This window comes from Bos indicus, chromosome 19, assembly GCF_029378745.1.
Source record: "Bos indicus isolate NIAB-ARS_2022 breed Sahiwal x Tharparkar chromosome 19, NIAB-ARS_B.indTharparkar_mat_pri_1.0, whole genome shotgun sequence".
Taxonomy (NCBI): Eukaryota; Metazoa; Chordata; class Mammalia; order Artiodactyla; family Bovidae; genus Bos; species Bos indicus.
Genome location: NC_091778.1, coordinates 59,956,618 through 59,971,841, shown reverse-complemented (window position 1 = coordinate 59,971,841; position 15,224 = coordinate 59,956,618). Strand labels below are relative to the sequence as shown.

The 15,224-nt window shown below is 49.5% G+C and overlaps 1 long non-coding RNA gene across 1 annotated transcript; it reads right to left on the bottom strand.

Moving 5' to 3' along the window:
* Positions 1 to 5,700: 5,700 nt before the first annotated feature.
* On the bottom strand, positions 5,701 to 14,431 carry LOC109574592 (uncharacterized). The gene is made up of 3 exons (XR_002183119.2): positions 14,179 to 14,431; positions 8,041 to 8,097; positions 5,701 to 7,829 (listed from the first exon to the last, which is right to left on the bottom strand). It is a non-coding gene; the product is annotated as an uncharacterized lncRNA (long non-coding RNA).
* Positions 14,432 to 15,224: the final 793 nt, after the last annotated feature.

Below are 15,224 nucleotides of genomic sequence, written 5' to 3'. Positions count from 1 at the left end.
GAGCTAACACCAACATCAGTAGCTTTTACTCCATGACAGGTCTCTGGGAATTGATAGGTGTCCTTGGGCCCGAGCCCTCCCTGACGCCCCGTGGAGGATGTTCATGGAATAACCACTGTGTGGTTTTGAAGGATACTGGGTTCGGCTCATATTCTGCATCCAGGCCTGTGGACACACCCTCCCCCAACCTGGATTTTCACTGCTCACCTTGTCTTAGGTAACATACAAAGGCTCTACATGGATCATCTCATTTTATCCCCACAGGGATGATGGATGGTCCTGTCCTCCCACCCCATTTAATAGAAGAGGAAAGAAGGGTTTCCATTGCTATATGACACTTGTGATAGACGGCTGAGAAAATATGGAATTATATTTAATGTGGCAGCTCCTTCACCACTCCCAGGACCCCCATCCCCATCACCCGCCGGGAACACAGCAGCCAAACCAACAGAGCTTACATGAGCTGATGGACTTACTTGGACATAAGATATGTGGTATTCATTTCATTACTTTCTTTCATTCAGACAGTTCAATATCATATCTGATCTCGGTATTTTATTATGACTTCATATCAACGTCCTTGATCTTGACTTTCATCTCAAGGGCGAGAATCTTCTCTGGTCTCTTTTAATGACTTTTTATTTTCAAAGAATTTTCAATTTACAGAAACGTTGTGACATTGGTATCACGAGTTCCCATACACCCCACTCCAGTTTCCCCTCTTGGGAGCTTCTTATACCCCCATGAACACTTGCCACAATTTATGAACCAGCACCAAGACCTTGCTATTAAATGGGACTGTAGCCCAGACACGACTGGGTGACTTCACTTTCACTTTTCACTTTCATGCATTGGAGAAGGAAATGGCACCCCACTCCAGTGTTCTTGCCTGGAAAATCCCAGGGACGGGGGAGCCTGGTAGGCTGCAGTTCATGAGGTCGCTAAGAGTCGGACACGACTGAGCGACTTCACTTTCACGTTTCACTTTCATGCATTGGAGAAGGAAATGGCACCCCACTCCAGTGTTCTTGCCTGGAAAATCCCAGAGACGGGGGAGCCTGGTAGGCTGCAGTTCATGAGGTCGCTAAGAGTCGGACACGACTGGGTGACTTCACTTTCACGTTTCACTTTCATGCATTGGAGAAGGAAATGGCAACCCACTCAGTGTTCTTGCCTGGAGAGCCCCAGGGATGGCAGAGCCTGGTGGGCTGCCGTCTATGGGGTTGCACAGAGTCGGACACGACTGTAGCGACGCAGCAGCAGCAGCAGCAGTAGCGGTCTGAGACACAGAGGCTTGGGCATCAGGCGTGCACGTTGGACTGGGGCGCTTCCTTCCAAGCCGGCTCAGCTGACAGACAAGGAAATCTGTACCCATGTGCTAGTCCCCGATACACACACGTGCACACATTTATAAATGCTCCTATATGTAGCCATTCACATCCAGATTAAGCTGAACATGAGTTCCCACTATTTCCAGCTCGAATCCACTACCCCATGGACGATTCTATTGCTTATCTGTAAACGTCCTTCCAACAGTGAGAACCCAGTCACCCCCCACCACCCCCTCATCCATGTACTCAACTGCTCATTTCCAGTGGCCGAGTCCTGAAGCATCAGGACCGCTAACCCATCCCCCCACGGGAAACGGAGTACAATTATGTCTACTTTCCCACTGCGTTTAGTCTCAGAGACTCGTTTCCAAGTTACTCGGGGGCACACCTTTTCCTCCCGGGCCCTCCAGGACGTTGTTTCCTATGTTTGTAATCCAGTTAGATTCTTCGGTCACATCCTGCATTCCATCCTGGGATTCCCCCAGTTTCCTAAATAGCTTTTTAAAAAGTGCCTACGTGAAGGTTTGCCTTTGTGCTGTAAAGTTCTATGCTTCTGGCACATGTCTACACCACTACAGTATCAGACACAACCCTTTCCTCGCCCTCAGACGTTCCCTGGGCTTCACACATTCAACTCTCCTCTCTTTCTGAGAAGAACCTCTGATTCTTCTGTGCCACCCATATTTTTGCCTTTTCCAGAATATCATAAAATGAGATCACGCAGTTTTCGTTTTCCAGAATAATCCCTTTTGCTCAGCAAACTTCATTTAAGATTCATCTGCATCTTCGTGTAGCTCGCTAGTTCATTCCCTTTTTGTCATGGGATAGTATTCCACTCTATACTAGAAGGCAATGGCACCCCACTGGAGAAGGCAATGGCACCCCACTCCAGTACTCCTGCCTGGAAAATCTCATGGATGGAGGAGCCTAGTAGGCTGCAGTCCATGGGGTCGCTAAGAGTCGGATACGACTGAGCGAGTTCACTTTCACTTTCATGCATTGGAGAAGGAAATGGCAACCCACTCCAGTGTTCTTGCCTGGAGAATCCCAGGGACGGGGGAGCCTGGTGGGCTGCCATCTATGGGGTCGCACAGAGTCAGACACGACTGAAGTGACTTAGCAGTATTCCACTCTGGGGCTTCCCAGGTGGCTCAGTGCTAAAGCACCTGCCTGCCAATGCAGGAAACTCGGGACTAATCCCTGGGTCAGGAAGATCCCCGAGAGAAGGAAATGGCAACCCGCTCCAGTACTCTTGCCTGGGAAATGCCATGGACAGAGGAGCCTGGTGGGCTGCAGCCCACGGGGTCACAAACGATTGAGCATATGCACACCCATGCAATTTCGCATCGTCTATGGTATCAAATTTTCCTGATCCATTCACCTCTGAAGGCCATCAAAGCTGCTTTCAGTTTGAGGGGATCATAACTAAAGCTACCATTAACATTCATGTGCAGGGCGGAAGTTTTCACATCAGTTTGGTCAATATCCAGGCATGTGACCGCTGGGTTACAGGGAAAGATGGCTTCCCAGCCGGTGCTAGTGCTAAAGATCCCACCTGCTAATGCAGGCAGATGTAAGAGACCTGGGTTCGATCCCTGGGTCAGGAAGATCTCCTGGAGGAGGGCACGGCAACCCACTACAGTATTCCTGCCTGGTTAATCGAATGGACAGAGGCGTCTGGCTGGCTACAATCCATAGTCACATAGAATCAGTCAGGACTGAAGCAACTTAGCAGGCATGCAGGGTCAGACTACGTTTAGCTTTATGAGCATTACTCTGACATTTTTTCTTTGTTGTATTTTTAGCAGTGCTCAGTACTAAGATGGCTGCAGACAAACATCTGATAAATAACTGCACCGTCTTAAGGGTCAGGCTTCACTGCGAATGAAGGAAGAGATGTGCCCAGCACCTCTCCCTTGACTGCCGGAAAACAGCAGTCGGAACACCTCCACACTGAGCCTGACCCCGGGGTCATAGACTGTGCCTTTTCTCTGCACCTAAATTCCTTTCAACTCAGCCATGCCTTGTGGTTTCTGAGATAATACATGTCAGAGGAATAATAATTACTATTAACTGTCCCTTACTGGTTAATTGTGTGGCTCAACTGAAAACCTCCATCTGGTGATTTAATTGCATTCTCACTCACAGGCAGCCATTTCCCTGAATCCAAATAATCCTGCTGCCACATCCCAGAACAGAGAGAAGCCCATTTTTCCAGAAAAAAAAAAATACTATTAAAGAGCCTAGGTTTATTTAGAGACTCTCAGCCTGAGAGTCCCCCTGGTCTGCAAGGAGATCATATCAGGAAATCAAGCCTCCGCTCAGTCTCAGAGGTTAGCAAGGGACACACCTGAGTCCCCTTCGGTTTCATCACCTGCAGGAAAAGCTGGGGGACGGCATCCTCTGTCCTCCTGTGGCTGGAGGGGATTCAGGCCCTGCTGGAGCGGTCTTGCTGTTATTCAGTCACTCAGCTGGGTCCGACTCTTGGCGGCCCCGAGGACTGCAGCTCTCCAGGCTTCCCTGTCCTACAGTCTCTCCCAGAGTTTGCTCAAGCTCAAAGCCATTGAGTGGTTGATGCTATCTAACCATCTCATCCTCTGCCACCTCCTTCTCCTTTGCCTTCAATCTTTCCCAACATCAGAGTCTTTTCCAATGAGTCAGCTCTTCCCATCAGGTGGCCCAAATATCAGAGCTTCAGCTTTAGCATCAGTCCTTCCTATGATGAACATTCAGAGTTGATTTCCTTTAGCACTGACTGCTTTCATCAAACCTTCTGGATCTTCCATAATAGCAAATCTAGTCTTTCTTGTTCAAGACAGCATAGACCCCTCCGTTCAGAGGTGATAAGGGCAAAATCAAGCCCATCATGGGAGTGACAGTATTTGAATTGTTATCTCAAAAGGAAATGAACAGAGCAACATTTGATCTCGTCCGCCAGCTCTGGACACACACGCCCAGGACTTCACAGGAGCCAGCACCCCAGAGAGACAGAGGGCAGAAAATGGAAAGGTGGGCAGGATGAAAGAGCATGGTTTTTACAGCAACGCTTGTCAGAGCAATCCTTTGTGTTTGACCATTCAGGATCAAGACCATCAAGCACCTAGAAGATGAGACTGCTGAAATTCTCGACTGAAAAGCTGAGGGACAGGAGAACTAGAGTGGATGCCTTTGCTTCGTCCTCACAAACAAAAAGCTCCAGCCACCTTGTCTTCCTAACCCTGGAGATTGCTCACCTGAACAACTCCTTGTATTCTTTAAGAGGGGCACATCCCCAATACAGAGTTTGGAACTCAGATCTAAAAATGCGGGAAGGTATGAGACTGATGCAGAAGGGGAGGTGGGGGGACAGAAGGCTTTGTCTGCTTTTCCTTCGCTTTTAAATATTATTGGATGATTTCCTTGAATTTCTAATAAGCAGGTTGGAGTTTAAATTACAAGATCTCTAACAGAGTCAGAATCCAAATGGCTCAGGAGCCAGCGGACAACAATGGCTGTGGCCCACGGGTTTCAGGTTTGCTCTTTGCAGAGACAAAGCTCCCATTGACCGAGCGGCAGAGAGGCGATCTGGGCAAGGAGAGCGAGAGTGCGGAGAGGATTTCCATTACCCCGGTCATCATCCCCAAGGCCAGGGGAGGACGCTGGGGGAAGAAAGCCTAGCCTTACCTGGCCAACGTGTTGCTGAGAAGGACAATTTGGAGAGAGGCATGCAGTTGATATCTGTGGTTCCTCCCGAGCAGGGTGGAGACAGAAGACCAAAATGAGGGGAAAAGGAAACAAGCCCATCTATGCAAGCTCAGGCATTCAGCAAGAATTAAAAAGCACAAACATCAGAGTAGAGAATGGGTTCTTGACAGCAAACTATGCCTGGTTCGTTCTAGAGAAAATAGGTCTTACTGACGGATTCCAGGAGCTGAGGTCCACCCTGCCTTCATTTTGCTCAGGAAGAATTTGCAAAACCCTTTAAGCCATAAAAATTCATTGACTCTGTTCTCTTAGAGGCGGTGTAGCAGAGTGGGTATGAAACCAGGATTTTTAGGGTGAGGGTTTCAATCCTACTGGGAAAATTAATAGTAAATTACATTTAAGCCCCGTGGTTCTCACAGAGCTTTTGTGAACATCTAAACGCAAACATCTGCCAACATCAGCAGTGTTTTCAGCACTTATAAACACCCAACAACTTGTAGCCATTTTCCTTTTTAAATTTTAAAAAAATTTTTAATTGGAATATAATTACTTTACAATACTGTGTTAGTTTCTGCCATATACCAACACAAATCAGCCACAGACATACATGAGTCCTGTCCCTCTCGAACCTCCCTCCCACCTTCCTTCCCATCCCACCCCTCTAGTTTATCACAGAGCACAGGGTTTGAGCTCCCCGCATCATACAGCAAATCCCCACTGGCTATTTATTTTACGTATGGCGATGTATATTTCTCCATGCTCCTCTCTCCATTAGCGCCACCCTCTCCTTCCCCCACCGAGTCCACTGAGTCTGTTCTCTGTGTCCCTGTCTCCCTCACTGCCCTGGTCTCCTTGCACCCTGAGGACAGGGGCTCCGAGCGGCCTCTGACCACTCTTAGGATCATTCTCCATCTGAAGACCTTCAACCGAGTGCTTTCCTGCTGAAGTTTCAACATTTCTCATTTCTTCCCTAGAACAGCTGGTCCCAATCTACTAAATAACCCCTTTGCACACTTGAAGACCATTATTAAGATTCCCCTTGGCCATAAACATATGAAGAAGTGTTTAACATATGAAAAAAATGTTTAACCTCACCAGTAATCAAAGGGATCCAAATCAAAACAACAAAATGCAATTTTTGCCTATCAATTTGGTAACTCTTTTTAATGATAGTACTCAATGCTGGTGAGAGGAGGGTAAGGGGGCAATTTCGTACTTTGCTGGTGGGAGCATAAATTGGTACAATCTTTCTGGAAAGCAATTTGGCAATATGTTATCAAGACCCTGAAAATTGTCCTTACCCTTTAACCCAGCAATTCCACTTCTGGGAATCTATCTCAAGGAAATCATCAAGACCCAGACAAAGCTTTCTGCTCAGTGGAATTTGCTCCAGGGCACAATATTTTGATTTATGAACAACTAGAAACTGCCTAGAAGTTAGTTCATTGGTGCTGAGACACCTACTAAAAAGCTAAGCAAGGTCATGTTCATGAGAACCATTCAAGAACAAGCAAGGTGGTCACCATAAAACAGGAAACGCAAGCACATACAACCGGATAGAAAACCTAAAAACAGTGGGCTTTTAATGACAAAATTACATATATTTTTATATGTAAATAGAAAAAGACCAGATGCAAACGCAGCAAAATATTAACAGTTCTTATTAGAAGGTGATAGAATTATGGGTGCCTTTTATTTTCTTCTTTATAATTTTACAATCAAAAAAAGTTGGGTAAGAACTCTCATGGCCTCATACTTGTTTGCTAAGGAGTTCAGTTCAGCGTGGTCCCAGCCTGCCGTGGCATATTGTCTGGAATCCAAACAATAAACTGTCAAGGGCTGCAGAGTTCTCCTTAAAAGGGCCAGATAGTGAACACATACACTTCACGGGCCGTACAGTCTCTGCCGGCACACACTCACCTCTGCCCTTACACAGCAGAAGCAGCCATAGACCATAGGACAATGAGTGAGCACGCCTGTGTTCCAGTAAATCTTTATTTATAAATTAGGCCGGGTGTCCATTTTAGCCCTTGGCCTTACTGTGATGACGCTCAGACGAGATGGCCTAATTTTCTACCAGACTCCAAAAATCTATAGTTTCAAGCAAACGTGGCTGGGGAGACTTCTAGAAGGGTGTACACGTGCTAAGTCTCTTCAGTCTTGTCCAACCTGATGGACTGTAGCCTGCCAGGCTTTTTTGTCCACGGGATTTCCCAGGCCAAAATACTGGACTGGGCTGCCATTTCCTCCTCCGGGAGATCTTCCTGATCCAGGGATCAAACCCGAGTCTCCTGCAGGTCCTGCGCTGCCGGTGGATTCCTTACAGCTGAGCCACCTGGAGGACCAGGGAAAGTGTTTCTGCATCCCCATCCCACATTAGCCGATCAAGTGGTCCTGAAACTTTTATTCAGAAGCATTCAGCTAGGGGTCACACTTCAGGGGCCTGTTTATCCACTGCGGACGGGCGACCCCTCTTCTGCATCACTTGGTCCCCTCCCATGCTGGTCTTTCTGCACCATTCACTTTAGCCCTTCATGCAGAGGGCAGGAGGAGAAGGGGGCAACAGAGCATGAGATGGTTGGATGGCATCACCGACCCAACGGACTTGAGTCTGACCAAACTCCGGGAGATAGTGAAGGACAGGGAAGTCTGGTTTGCCGCAGTCCATGGGGCTGACTAAGCAACTGAACGACAAGCAGAGGTTAGGGCGGGGTGTAAAGAAAGTGAGAAGTCCTCGAGATGGCAGGAAATGGACTGGGGACTTGACGGAGCTGGAAACGAGTTTGAGATTCCATTCCTCTCCCCTCCTTGTGGCTGCAAGGACGAGAGAGACAGAAGATTCACTGAGTTTGCTGTATCCCAGACAATGCTCAATGGGTGGCAAAGAGATGCTGTTTAATGGGCTCAATTTTACAGAGAGGCCAATCTGACCCTGAGCTGGGCACCCGTACGTAAATGCAGAATGGTAATAGGAAGCTTTGAAGAGTCCCCTCCTCTCTTGGGATCGGAGCCCTCCATCACTCACCTGTATGCACACAGTCCTCACGAGGTGCAGTCAGCATTCCTTCCTACTCCCAGCTCTCTGAAAAGAAAGGGTGGGGGTGGGAGCCGTAATCGTATCCCTCAACAGAGGTGTAAAGTCAGAACAAGGGGCCACATGGGAACGCCTGGCACAGCACAGGTGCTCAGGACACCTCATTCCCTCTTCACTCTTTAGACGAGAAACGGTGCTACCAGCTCTGAGGACGCAGGGAAGGATATGGTTTCCTGGCCCGCCCCCCACCAGGTGCCCAGTCTTCAGGTTATGGACACAGATGACTGCAGCCTTGGGCATCTGTGAATGATCACGCGACATGCTGTTGGAACAGAGAAGAGGGGGAAATTCTTTCTAACCACTAGCGTTAGTGAGGGCTTCCGGGAGGATGTGACATTTGAGCCTTATGGACAGGATGGTGGTGCAGGAGAGGAGTCTGGGAGGGAGAAACATTAGAGCTCAGGCAACAGACAGGGAGGGACAGAACTCCTCGGGAAACGATGAAGCGTTCCCGATGGCTCAACACTCAGGCGCCTAAGAACCCAGAGCAAAGTCAAGACTAAAATACCAAGGAGGCTGGCTCATGGTGATCCGCCATCCGCTGCGCTGAGAAGGGTACCCGTGATTACCATCGGCGGCCCTGAGATTCTGAAACCGGGAACTGACATCCTCAGAAAGTCATCTTCACAGCGTGACCCTGCGTCTCAGTCTGCCCGGGACAGTCCTGTCCTGCAATTATTCCTAGAGCGCCTTTTCATGCCCTAGAGTGTTCCCGTTTGGACACTAAATTACATGGCCACCCCACGTTTCTATCATCTTGCTGTCAGTGGGAGACAGAAAGTGGAACAAAAACAGGCTAGACCCAGACAGACCAGTTCAAAAGCCACCACTCCAAGTATCTGAGTAGTTAATAAGAATTTCCGAAGACAGAGAGCTTGTGGGAATGGATAGAAAGAAACGGATCAAAGACCCACTTTGAAGGCAGATTCAGTAAGACATGGTTTGATGGAGCAGAGAAGGAATGAGAAATAAGGAGAATTCGGTATTCTCCAGGGATATCCCTAGGCACGGGGTCTCTGGATCGTACGGTAGCTCTATTTTAGCTAAGAAGCTCTGTGCTGATGGCCATACTGGCAGTTGCAATTTACAGTCCCATCAGCAGTGCATGAAGGCCCCATTTTCCCCACACTCTCTGCAGCATTGATTGATTGTAGAGTTTTTGATGATGGCCGTTCTGACTGGTGTGAGGTGACACCCCAGTGTTCAATGCAAGGTCATCTACAACAGCCAGAACGTGGAAGCAACCTGAGTGTTCGTAGACAGATGAATGGATGAAGAAGGTGTGCTGCATACATACACAATGGAGTACTACTCAGCCCTACAGAGGATGGGAATTGGTCATCTGTAGAGATGTGGGTGGATCTAGAGTCTATCATACAGAGTGAAGTAAGTCAAAAGAGAAAAACAAATATCATATATTAATGCATATATGTGGAATCCAGGAAAATGATAAAGATGAACCTAGTTCCAGGGCAGGACTAGAGATGCAGACGTAGAGAACTGATGGAGGGGGGAAGAGGAGAGTGGGATCAACTGGGGGATTAGGACTGACATAGACACACTGTCACGTGTAAATAAACAGCTAGTGGGAAGCCGCTGTTTAGCAGGGGGAGCTCAGCTCGGTGCTCTGAGATGACCTAGGGGGTGGGATGGGAGGGTGTGAGGGAGCTCCTAGAGGGAGGGGGTATATGTGTACATATGGCTGATTCACTTTGTTATACAGCAGAAGCTAGCAACATCGTAAAGTAATTATACTCCAATGAAAAGAAAATACATGTAAATAAAGAAGCAATATTTTTTTTTAAAAAAGGCATACAGAATGACTGATATCTGAGTACTAGATATGCTAAATGGGTGGGGTAAAGGAAGAACAGGGGCCGAATGTGAGGATCTGGGGCTGAGGAGAGGTCAGAGGTGGAGACGGGGACTTGGCAGACTCCGGGGAAAATCCTGGCTGCGGAGAGCACGTGTGAGACCACCCAGGGGGAGGGCAGAGCTGACGTCCCTGAGGGCACACGAGGCCCTGCGGCCTAAAGATCGTGACTCAGGAGCAAAAGATGTGAACTGGGGCAGGAGCAGACTCAGGAATGCCCGGGAAGAAGGGAGTGGAGGATGAACCTTTGGACCAACAGCACCAGACGCTTCCGAAGGACTGAGTTGCATGGAGGAGGGCAATTAGGAAGACTTCTGAAGGCTCCACTTCAGCAGAGCACTGGGGGCAGAAGACAAATTGCAGTGGTCTGGGAGGGAGGGGCGAGTCAGAAAGCGGGGTCAGGAAGCGTCGATGAGTCTTGGGACAGTTCCGTCCATGAAAAGACTGTGGTTTGAGGGCAGAGTCCAGAGAAGGAAGCACGTGGGGGAGTTAAGTGGAACCTGAACGTGTGTGAATATCAAGAAGAAGATGCTGGAGAGAAAGGAGTTGGGAGAGTCCAGGGGTGATCGTTTGGAATAAGTCGGGAGCAGATGGCGTGCACGTGAGTGGAGGGGCCAGCCATAGACCAGAGGCAGGACTGCCCACCTTTGCGGAGGCTGGAAGGAAGTGGGGCTGGACCACAGGAAGCTCTTGATGTGGGTGGATGATAAGAGGACAGAGGGAATGACCCTGATGGTGCTGGCGGTCGTGGGGCTGGACCACAGGAAGCTCTTGATGTGAGTGGATGATAAGAGGACAGAGGGAATGACCCTGATGGTGTTGGCGGTCGTGGGGCTGGACCACAGGAAGCTCTTGATGTGGGTGGATGATAAGAGGACAGAGGGAATGACCCTGATGGTGCTGGCGGTCGTGGGGCTGGACCACAGGAAGCTCTTGATGTGGGTGGATGATAAGAGGACAGAGGGAATGACCCTGATGGTGCTGGCGGTCGTGGTAGAAATTGTTGTGCTGGTTTCATTATTCCCAACTGTTAGTCATGATCATTACTCTTCTGTCAACACGGAAGTTCCCTGCCTTTGTTTACGTAACTCCAGCGACAACCCCGTTTTACACGGGAGGTAACAGAGCCAGAAAGGGGTTCAGTAAATGGCCCACCATCCACCATAATAGTGGCAGAGTTCAGATTTAAACTCAGGTCCTCCCGGATGGCATTAGTGGTGAAGAACCCACCTGCCAATGCAGGAGATGCAAGAGATGTAGGTTCTGCCTTTCAGTCGGGAAGATCCCCTGGAGAAGGAAACGGCAACCCACTCCAGTATTCTTGCCTGGAGAATGCCGTGGATGGAGGAGCCTGGCGGGCTACAGTCCATAGGGTCACAAAGAATAGGACACGACGGAGTGTGCATGCACATACATACACACACACACACACACACGCGCGTGATTCCTGATGCATGCACATACACACACACGCGCGTGATTCCTGATGGCGCAGCCAGGCTCCCAGGCCACTTGGAGTCAGTGTAGACCAGTGGCTTGGTCCTCGCAGCAGAGCGGGAGGTGAAGTCATCTTCTACGAATGATGGGGGGTGGACTTGGAGGCCTGAGCGGGGAGGAGAGTTGAAACAGCTGCTGTGAAGAATGCGTAGGGATGGGCCAGGGAAGAGAGAGGGCACAGCCGCCTCCCAGGGGTGCTGACAGCTTCCGGGAGATTCCATCCGGCTCTGACCGCCTGAATTCCCAAGCCCATTTCCTGCCAAGAAGCACCCCCCACCTCGCACACTCTGCTCACTCCTCTTGTTGTTCCGGTCCTCCAGTCCCTGCCTCAAGAGCCATGAGTCACACGGCTCGAGGAGAAAGGGGCGAGGACACTTCCCACTGCTGGAAGACTGGGGGTGATGGCCATGGAATGGCGCTGGGAAGGGAGCTCTCAGAGGTTTCGTGTTAACAGAAACTCCCAGTCTGAAAGGTCTAAGGAAGCAGTGCATACAGTGGGCGATAATGGTTGCACATGGAAGGTTTGGGTGGCGTGGTCCGGTCGCTTAGATCCAGCCCGTGGAGCTGAGTCACAGACCAACTGGCCCAACCACCCTCCTGGTGGGCCAGCAGCTTCTATTCCATTTGTTGGCGCATTCAGCCCATACCACGTCTCTCTACCAGAGACCTACTACGTTTATTTAGCAATCAGGTTTTTGTTGTGTTGTTTTGTTTTTGAAGGGGGAGAGTTCCTGGTGGCTCAGATGGTAAAGAATCTGCCTGCCAATGCAGGAGATGCAAGTTCGATCCCTGGGTCAGAAAAATCCCCCAGAGAAGGGAAGAGCTACCCACTCCAGTACTCTTGCCTGGAAAATCTCATGGACAGAGAAGTCTGACGGGCTACAGTCCACTGGGTCACAGAGTCAGACACCACTGAGCAACTAACACACAACAAGGCAAGCTCCTTCACTGGAGCCCAGAACCTAAATCTTGACCTTTGATTCACCGATCCGACCGCTTTGAAAATAGCAGCAGACCGAAACTCACTGGCCTCCCTATTTGGGGGATGGCCATCGAATTATTAACCAAAAGTGTTGGCCTCAGGGACGCGCCTGAGGACACGGGCTTACTCCTTGCTGGATGTGACCCACAATCTCCAACAGAGCTATTAAGCCATTGGTTGAATTAATAAAATCCATACGGGACCAGAGTCTAGAAGAAGCTGGGCTCCGTTCAAATTTCCATAAAAGCTGCCCGCAAAACCAGAGAGTTGGCGTCCCGTTTTAGGAGCGCACTGGCCTCCTGCCTCTGAATGTCATTTTCAACACATCGGGACTCGGGATAGCAGAGCTGTGGACCGCGAGACTCCAGGGGCTGTAATGAGAACCTTCTCAAGGCTCTCTCTTCCGCGGGGCCAGAAACTCGCCTAGCAAGAGTCATGGCATTTGATGCTTAAACATAGAGAAAAAGCACAGGGAAAATGACCGTTTTCCTTTTCTGTTGGTTTTTAGCTTCATTTTCATGGGAGTATAGTTGCTTTACAATGCTGCGTTAGTTTCTGCTGTACAGCAAATTGGATCAGTCACACATAGACATATAGCCCCTCCCTTTTTCTATATTTTTTAATTGGAGTATGATTGTTTTACAATGTCGTGTTAGTTTCTGCTGTACAACAAAGTAAATGGGGCACAAAAGCATATATCCCCTGCCTCTTGGCCCTCCCACCTATCCCAGCCCCGTGTCTTATGTTCAGGCCAAAAATGAATCATTTGAGGGGCTGCAAACCAGGGAGGGGCTTCCCAGGTGGCTCAGTGGTAAAGGACCTGCCTGCCAATGCAGGAGACTCACGTTCAATCCCTGGGTCGGGAAGATCCCCTGGAGGAGGGCATGGCAGCCCACTCTAGTATTCTTGCCTGGAGAATCCCCTGGACGGAGGGGCCTGCTGGGCACGGTCCATGGAGTCACAAAAGATTTGGGTACGACTGAGCGACTGAAGGACAACAATAAGCCACCGATGCTCTAATTCCTACGTGAGTGGGACCAGTTGTGAGGCTGGGGGTGAGGGAGCGAGAGGGGCAATGCAGTTCTTTCTGGAGAGTTCTGCTGAGTTTGCGAGCATTCAGAATCCGTGGGCGAATGTTTGAGAAGCAGTGGCATGAGTATGCGTACACACACAGGCTCCCGGCTTCTGAAGAGGTGTGTCCCATTCTCCAGCCCAAGTTAACATCAAGCCCGAGCCTCCCCGCAACCCCTGATTTAAAGTGGTTTCTCCTCCCACAGGCAACAGAGTCTCCTGAAAACCCTGGACACGGCCAGCTCTCCAACAGATTACCATCTTTCCCTTAAGTCGCCCTGAAAAGAAGCCCAGGGGCAACAAATCCCTCCCTCTCCCGACCGTTCCAACATTTCTCTAATTAATGCAGGAGAAAATTAATTACAGAGGGATTTTCAAGACCTTGGCATCTAATGACCAGCCGGGCCTCCCCGCCTCCCCGCTGGCTCCCTGCAGCTCCTCATTGGTCCTGCCTCCCTCCCGCCGCCTCGCCCCCTCCCCACCCTTCCCAGAACCCCCGAACAATACTGCAGGCTAATTAGGCAGGGAAAGAGTTTCTTGGCAAAGAGCGCTGAGTGCTAGGTCAGTACCTTGAACAACCCAGAAGAGAAACAAAACAGCATTAAAAGAAAAAAAAAAGAAAGAAAGAAAGAAAAAAGAAAAAAACCTGCTAATCCCAAAGCGCATTTCCGCCAAATATTCTCCTTTTCAAGTGCTTTCTTCCTGGTAAACAAAGTTCTGTCGCTGGCTCCGGAGATTTTAGGACACGGTTGCTTAGTAATATCGGAGAAAACACAGCGTCCCCACCTCAGCTGCATCTTGTTTCTCTTCTCTCTTGCTCACTTCACCGAGAGGCCCTGACATTCCCACATTGCGAGGGACGGCCTGTTTGTAAAGAAGAGCTGGGTTTTCTTTATTTCTTTTTCTTTTTTTTGTGAGGGGGGGGATCTAAATGCTTTCCCAAGCCAAGCTAGGAACAGAGATCGTGTCCTCTAGGTCAGTCTGGCCCGGTAGGACTTTCTGCAACAAAGGGGTGGTTCTACATCTGTGCCATCCAGCATGGTTTGCCATGGATCACGTGGAGACTTTGGGCACTTGAAATGGTGCTCGTGACATCGGGCAACTGGAAGTTAAATGTTGCTGCTGTTGTCATTCAGTCGCTCAGTCGTGTCCGACTCTGCAACCCTGTGGACTGCAGCCCGCCAGGCTTCCCTGTCCTTCACAATCTCCTGGAGTTTGCTCAAACTCATGTCCATTGAGTCGGTGATGCCATCCAACCATCTCATCCTCTGTCATCCCCTTCTCCTCCTGCCTTCAATTCTTCCCAGTATCAGGGTCTTTTCCAGTGAGTCGGGTCTTTGCATCAGGTGGCCAAAATGTGGGAGCTTCATCTTCAGTATCAGTCCTTCCAGTGAATATTCTAAAGAGCCTCTTTGTGAAGGTGAAAGAGGAGAGTAGCAAGTTAAATGTCACTGGACATTATTCGCCGCAGCTTGAAATGGCCCCATGTGGCTCAGGGCCTGGGGCACCACCGGTCCTGACATAGCCCCAGCAGACCCACTGGAGGGACAGCCGTGGCATCTGGGTGGCTCCGTGTCATTAGTGACAAACAGGATGCTTTGGGGTCATGAACACACCTGCTTGCATTTGAATGGAGGCCCATCTTCTCTGTCTGTGGCCTTGGACATCACGGAACTCTCCCGTAATGATGCA